This window comes from Mandrillus leucophaeus, unplaced genomic scaffold (genome assembly GCF_000951045.1).
Source record: "Mandrillus leucophaeus isolate KB7577 unplaced genomic scaffold, Mleu.le_1.0 Scaffold615, whole genome shotgun sequence".
Taxonomy (NCBI): Eukaryota; Metazoa; Chordata; class Mammalia; order Primates; family Cercopithecidae; genus Mandrillus; species Mandrillus leucophaeus.
In genome coordinates this window covers 663951-672050 of record NW_012106642.1, presented here as the reverse complement: position 1 = coordinate 672050, position 8100 = coordinate 663951, and the positions used below count along the sequence as shown (strand labels likewise).

At 40.3% G+C, this 8100-nt stretch overlaps 1 pseudogene; it reads left to right on the top strand.

Annotated features, from left to right (window-relative positions):
• The first annotated feature begins 6234 nt into the window (after positions 1-6234).
• On the top strand, positions 6235-7762 carry LOC105553896 (annotated as a pseudogene).
• The last annotated feature ends 338 nt before the right edge of the window (positions 7763-8100 follow it).

Below are 8100 nucleotides of genomic sequence, written 5' to 3'. Positions count from 1 at the left end.
ATAGATAGATAGATAGATGTGATAGAAAGATGATTGATAGATAGATAAAGATAGGATAAATAGCTATCTAGATATCTTTATAGATATATTCATGTCTATAGATAAAGACAGAGAAGCAGAGAAAGACGCACAGAAATTGATTGATTTTAAGGAATTGTAACATGCAATTGTTGGGACTGGCAAGTACAAACCACATAGGCCAGACCAGAAGGTATAATTGAATGAGAGTTGCTGTTGCAGTCTTGAGTCCAAGTTCCACAGGACCACAGGCTGGAAACCCAGGCAGGATTTCTATATTATAGACTAGAGAAGAATTCCTTCTTTGGGAAATCACTGTCTTTGTTCTTAAGGCCTCAACTAATGGGATGAGGTCCATCCACATTTTGGAGGGTAATCTGCTGTACCCAAAGTCTACTAATTAGCTATCAATCACATCTAAAAACTACCTTCACAAAAATGTCTAGATTGCTGTTTGACCAAACAACGGGACACTATAGCCTAGCTAAGTTGACACATAAAATTAATCATGGCACCAGCTAGCACTAACTTTGCTTCTCACAACCAGAGGAATTATTTAATATTGTCACATAATGAAATTATACTACTTTTTAAAGTCATTGCTTCAGAGTGACATATAAAACCATTTTAACTTTTTAAATTGATCTGAATTGCTAATGTGTGCCTAATTTTTATACATAATCCCTTAATTTTATTTAAAATGAAACAAAAATTGATGGGAAAAAAACTGTGTGTGTGTATGTATGTGTGGTATCAGGGGTGAGAGGAAGAGATTACCTGGCAAAAACTACAATTTTATTCTGTAGTAGTAGTCAATGCAATTTAGCACTAAATTTTTAAAACTCTCAAAATCGAACGTACACAGAGAAATGAGAAAAATCCAAAGATTTAAATTCATCACCAATATCTTCCCTGGGTTATATACCTTAAATTATACCAGATAAACTAATTCTGGGAGAGAAAACAACACTATTCCCTATGACTATATATTAGCATATGGCTTTCAAGGAAACAAAGAACAGCAGTTTCACCAAAATGCACTTTGCCAACACTTTCCTCCTTTTCCAGAGGAGAAAAGGAGTATAAAAAATAATAGCAAAATATGTCAGTTTCTATAACAGGCTCATAGTTACATGAGTTTGTGTGGAGAATCTTGTGGTTACTTAAAAAAATAATAATAATTAGTCATAGCAGTATCCTCCCTCCGGCTTGACTTTGACTTCTCCAGCTTACACATTCCCTCTGTGAGGCTCAGCTCAAGTTCACATGTAAAGTCAGCAGAAATGTGAAGCTCTGCTGCTCAACACTACAGCTAATACAGCTGTGCATCACTCAGCACAGAAAACAAAGTGGTTATATCTTCTTCTGTTAATTAATTTTTACATGTTTTCTTCATTATGAAATCTTTCCAACACTTAAAAATAAGTTTATACCTAACACTCAGATCTAACAAATGTTACATTTTTAACTGTTTCAGAAATTTTTGGGAAAAAAAATGAAAAATGACAGATACAGAGAAAACCCCTCTCACTTCCTTCTCCAGTCCTTTTATCTGAATTACTCATCCCCTTCTACCTGACACCCTCCCTTTCCAGACATGACTAATATCTTGATAGAATATATATCCTTCCTATCTTGATTTTTATTGCTCTTAGCCACATAAAATTTTGCCAGCAAAATTATAGGGATCATTTTACATTATTTTTAATTTTGTATGAATAGATATTTGCAGCTCAATTATGTATGTATGTATTTATGTATGTATGTATTTATTTATTTTGAGACCAAGTCTTGCTCTGTCGCCCAGGCTGGAGTGCAGTGACTGAAACTCAGCTCACTGCAACCTCCACCTCCTGGGTTCAAGTTATCCTTCTGCCTCAGCCTCCCCAGTATAGCTGGGACTACAGGCAAACACCACCATGCAGGGCAAATTTCTGTATTTTTAGTAGAGATGGGGTTTCACCATACTGGCCAGGCTGGTCTGGATCTCCTGACCTCCTGATCCACCCGCCTCAGCCTCCCAAAGTGCTGGGATTACAGGCATGAGCCATCACGCTCGGCCCAATTATTTTATTTATTTATTTATTTATTTATTTATTTATTTCAGACAATCTCTTACTCTGTCACCCAGGCAGAAATGTAGTAGCGCGATCTCAGCTCACCACAACCTCCCCCTCTCAGACTCAAGTGATCCTCCCACCTCAGTCTTTCAAGTTGCTGGGACTACAGGTGTGCACCACCCTGCTCAGCTAATTTTTGGAGAGATGGGATTTCGCCATGTTGCCCAGGCTGGTCTTGAACTCCTAAGCTTAAGCGATCCACCTGCCTTGGCCTCCCAAAGTGCTGGGATTACAGGCATGAGCCACCATGCCTGGCAATTAATTTTTAATTTAACCTTATGGTTTCAAAATGTACCAAATATGATTCATGTAGATCTAGTTCATTTAATTTAACTGCCAGATGGTAGTCTACTAAATATATGATAAACTACTTATTTCTTTGTTGATAAATATTTAGATGGTATCCCACTTTTTTCTTTTAATAACAGTGCTACAAGGAATAATCTTGTACATGTTTTCTTATGTACATATAAAAGAATAGAGCATCCTCCTAGAAGTGAAATTTCTGGGATATGTACTATACTCAGTCCACTTTCCTTGATATTATCTAAGTGTTTTTCCAAAGTAGTTGACTAATTTACATAGCCACTGAGAGCGTATGAGAGACTGTTTCTCCACACCTCCAAAAGCTGAGTATTGTTGATGTTTTAGTGGTCAGAGGTCTGCCAGTGGTAACTGTGAAATGGTATTCCATTTTCAAACCCATGAGCATACTCCCTCAACTATTCAGATTAAAGACCTTTTCAGCTGTTTATCTTTCCAGCTTCTTTTTTAAATAGAATCTTCAGTTTGTTTGATTTACCCAATTTTCAATTAGGTAACTTGTCTTAAGCTTATTCATTTTCAGAAGACTTTTTTACTATAGTAAGATACCAATATTTTGTTGCTACAAATGTCATAAATTGCTTTTCTTCAATTATTATTTTTTATTAACTTTCTTCAATGTATCCTGTATTACAGGGCTTTGCATTTTAATAAGGTCAAGGTTATCAATAATTTCCTTTGAAGTTTTGTGCTTATGATCATCCTCTTTAAAATATGGGATTCTCCTGTATTTCCCTCCAAAATCTTTATAAAATTTTTCTCATATTGGGGTCTTTAATCTATCTCGAATTTATTTTAATGTGTCACAAATTGCAAATTTTTAATAAGGATAATTAATTTTACCTGGAACCATTTATTTAAAACTTTGTTATTCCACAACCAATTAATAATGTCTGAACTGAGTTTGTACATATGCATAAGTCTTTGTCTGGGTTCTTTGCTCCTTTCCATTGGTTGGTTTGTCTAGTCCGTACAAATAGTAAGATAGCTGAATATTCACACTTTTACAATTTGTCCTCATATCTGCAAAGAATTTCTTCTCCTTTCCTACTAAAAAAAAAGGCTTAGATATTCCTGATCATTTCACATTCCAAAGAAATTTTAGAGTTAGTTTAACTGATACTACATAGGATATGTAAATTAATTGGGGGAGAATTTATTTCCTAAGAGTATTAACTTTTCCCATCAATTAATATCGAGTTTTTTGGCATTCTCTTATATCCTCCAGTAAATATTTAGGTATCTTTTAGTTTTTGTACCTCTTATGAATTTGACCTTAGTTTCTGCAATAGTTTAAGCATATGGGGAATAAATAAGAATGTCAATGACTTTCATATATTGATTATATATCCAGGAACATGCTGACCTCTTATTAGTGCCAATAATTCATTTATAAGCCATCTCAGATTACATATATATCATTACATCATATGCAAATAATGAAATTTAGTTTCTCCCATGCCAATTCTCATTCTTCTTACTTGTTATCCTTGTCTTTTGGAATTGATTACAAAGTCCTATAAAATTCTTGCATAGCTCCCTACTTTAATGGAGATTTTGTAAGGTTTCACCATTAATAGTATTTGCTACAGGTTTAGATACACTTCAGTAAGTGGGCAAGTACCTTCCTATTCCCCGTTTGTGAAAAGTTTTCCTTACACATGGGTGCTGCATTTATTGCATGAGTTTTCTGAATCTACTGAATCAATCATAAATTTTTTCTCTTTTAATCTGTTAACATAGTAATATATTAAGATTAACAAAATTTTTAATATTAAGTCATCCTTGAAATCCTACAATACACATTATTTGACCACGATGCATTTTTAATATTTTGCTGAATCTAGTTAGCTAATGTGTTAGTATCTGTACATTTATGTTAAGTAATACTGGTTTAAAGAATTTATTTTATGCAGTAATATTTTCTGGGTTTGGTACCATAATAATAAGAAAAAAAGAATAGCTAACATTTATTTTGCGGTTACTATGTGTCAGTCAGTGCTCTTAGCATATCTCTTTTGTTTTCACCATTTAATCATCACAGTTCTATGAGGTAGGTACTCTGGTCATTATCTTAATCAAGCAAGTGAGAGTGCTAAGCATTTATCTAGGAATATAGTTAATAAGTGTCTGACCAGGAACACATTTTCTGTTCTCTAGGAAAACTTAAAAGTTTATAGTTATGTATTCCCTGACAGTTTGATAAACGCATGTCAATAACTGGGACTCCTGCTTTTTCTTCCAACTGATTGCATTTCCCTAATGGAAGTAAGTGTATTCAGTTTTAAAATATCTTCCTGGATCCATTTTAATAAGGTTTCTCTAGGAAATAGTCCATTAAATCTATATTTTATATTAAATGTTATAAATACATAATTTACTATTCAACAATTTAATACAAAAATGTAGATTAGCTTTGGTTTTTCTTGATTAATGTTGTTAGAGGTTTGTGTAAGTTTTTAATCTTTTCTAAAAATAAACTTTATTCTATGCTGAATCTCCCTATTGTGGCTTGGTTTTCTAAATTCCTTTATTTCTGTTGTTATTACTTCTTTCTACCTTCTTAAGATTTACTATTTTTCTAACTTCTTCACTTAAACGTTCCTCAGTTAAATATTTAGCTAATAATTTTCCAATTGTTTTGTCCTAGTACAGACATTTAAGGCTAACATTTTTCCCGTGAGTATACTTTTTGTTGTAGTCTATCAGTTGTGCTTCTCTTGTTTTTCAGATCTAAATAGTCTATAATTTGCAATACAATTTCTGTTTTAAGCTACAAAATATTTGGAAAAGTACATTTTGGCATTATTTACTAATTTTATTGCAATGTTTTCAGAGAACATGTTTTTTGTGTTACCAACTCTTAGAGACTGCCTCTGTGGCCAAGTACATGAACAATTTTAAAATATATCCTATGGATGGACTTCAGGTGCCAGCCAAGATGAAATAAGCCTGCTAGAATCCTTCTCTTTCACTCATTACAATTAAAAATTCAGGATAAAATACTAAAACACTTAAATGAGGATGATTCTGCAACAAAATAATAGCAAGAAGGTTGATGAGAGACATCAAAACTCAAGAAAAAAAATGACCAGTATGCCAATAGTGAGTTTCCTATGATATTTTTCCTTCAAGATCATCTGGTCTTGACTTAAGGATGGGCCAAATCAGGGAACAATGTGATGGGAACAGACAGCAAAAACTTTAAGAAAACTCTGGTTTTCTGTCAGAGTTTTCAGAGTACTATGAAACTGGGACTCTAAGAGGTGGAAAATGGAGGTTGAAGGTGAAATCCCAATGTGTTTTTCTCTCCCTCTGCCCCAAGGCCAGCTTCACTGACCAGCTTCAGTGCATGTAGAGGCAGCAGCATGAACGTAAGCCCTAGAAATCCATCTTTCTGGACAGAGGAAGCATGAAAATGGGCCTCTAGGGGCCTCTGTGTTTAAAGACCGTAGAAGGAATTCCCATTTTTATTTTCTGTCTTTTCTTTCATTACTTCATCCCCCGGGTATATCTAATAACACAGAACTCTGCCACTGTGTGGAAGACTTAGACAGAAGACTCCTGGCCAGAGGGACTGGAAAAAGTGACCCCTGGGAGGCAGACTCTGTGAGAGAAAATTATTTTTTAAAAAGAGAGCGAGAGAAAGAGGGAGAGAGAAGCGGGCCCGCGCGGCTCGCAGCGGCAGCGTCGCCGCAACGCAGGGGCAGCAGCAGCAGTGGTGGCGGCAGCAGCGGCGGCACGCGCGGATGTCGCGGGGTCTCGCGGCAGCATGGCGGCCTACCTGATCATGAGCGGCAACGGCTACGTGCCCGAGGACTGCCTCACCGCGCAGCAGCTCTTTGCCAGCGCCGAGCGCCTCACCTGCAACGACTTCCTGATTCTCCCAGGATTCATAGACTTCGTAGCTGATGAGGCGGACCCGACCTCAGCCCTGACCCGGAAGATCACGCTGAAGATGCCGCTGATCTCCTTCCTCCATGGACACTGTGACAGGCCAACATAGCCATCGCAATGGCTCTGATGGGAGGTATTGGTTTCATTCACCACAACTGCACCCCAGAGTTCCAGGCCAACGAGCGGCGGAAGGTCAAGAAGTTTGAACAAGGCTTCATCACGGACCCCGTGGAGCTGAGCCCCTTGCACACTCTGGGTGATGTGCTGGAGGCCAAGATGTGGCAAGGCTTCTCAGGCATCCCATCACGGGGACAGGCACCATGGGCAGCAAGCTGGTGGGCATCGTCACCTCCAGAGACATCAACTTTCTTGCTGAGAAGGACCACACCAACCTCCTCAGTGAGGTGGTGATGCCAAGGAAGGAGCTGGTGTTGGCTCCAGCAGGCTTGATGTTGAAAGAGGCAAATGAGATCCTGCAGCATAGCAAGAAAGGGAAGCTGTCTTTCGTCAATGATAGCCATGAGCCGGTGGCCATCACCGCCTGCACAGACCTGAAGAAGAACCAAGACTAACCTCTGGCCTCCAAGGATTCCCACAAGCAGCTACTGTGCGGGGCAGCTGTGGGCACCCCTGAGGATGACAAATACCCCCCAGACCTGCTCACCCAGGCGGGCATAGACATCATAGTCTTGGACTCCTCCCAAGGGAACTTGGTGTATCAGATTGCCATGGTGCATTACATCCAACAGAAGTACCCCCACCTCCAAGTGATTGGAATGACAGCAGCCCAGGCCAAAAACCTGATTGACGCTGGTGTGGACGGGCTGCGCATAGGCATGGGCTGCGGCTCCATCTGCATCACCCAGGAAGTGATGGCCTGCCCTTGGCCCCAGGGCACTGCTGTGTACAAGGTGGCCGAGTATGCCCTGTGCTTTAGTGTGCCCATCATAGCCAATGGCGGCATCCAGACCATAGGGCACATGGTCAAGGCCCTGGCCTTTGGAGTTTCCACAGTGATTATGGGATCCCTGCTGGCCACCACCACAAAGGCTCCCCGTGAGTACTTCTTCTCAGACGGGGTGCGGCTCAAGAAGTACCGGGGCATGGACTCACTGGATGCCATGGAGAAGAGCAGCAGCAGCCAGAAATGATACTTTGGTGAGGGTAATAATGTGAAGATCCCGCAATGTGTCTTGGGCTCCATCCAGGACAAAAGGTCCATTCATAAGTTCGTGTCCTATCTCATAGCAGGCATCCAACACAGTTGCCAGGATATCCGGCCGCAGCCTGTCTTTCAATCCTTGATGTACTCAGGAGAGCTGAAGTTTGAGAAGCAGACCACGTCGGCCCAGATCAAGGGTGGCATCCACAGCCTGCACTCTTTTGAGAAGCGGCTGTACTGAGGACAGTCGTGGAGGCCAAGGTGGTGGAGGGGGCGCACCCCAGTGTCCACTTTTGGGCACAGCCTCTCTCTGTAACTGAGTGATCCACAGATTTGCACTATAGGTTCCCCAGTTCCTTTCCAGGGAGAGAGGAGGGGAGGTTCTGAGGGGTCTGCGGCCTCTCGCTGGGCACCGTCTGCAGGCACTGGACTGCTCTCTGGGCCAGGCTGCCCTGGGAACCCCCCAACACACACACACCAGCCCAGCCAGCCAGGCTCTCAGGCCCTGCGCATGCTTCAGGTCTTGCTGCAGCCTGCTCCAGCCCAGCCCCCACCCCAGGGGCAGGAGGTCCCTCCTGG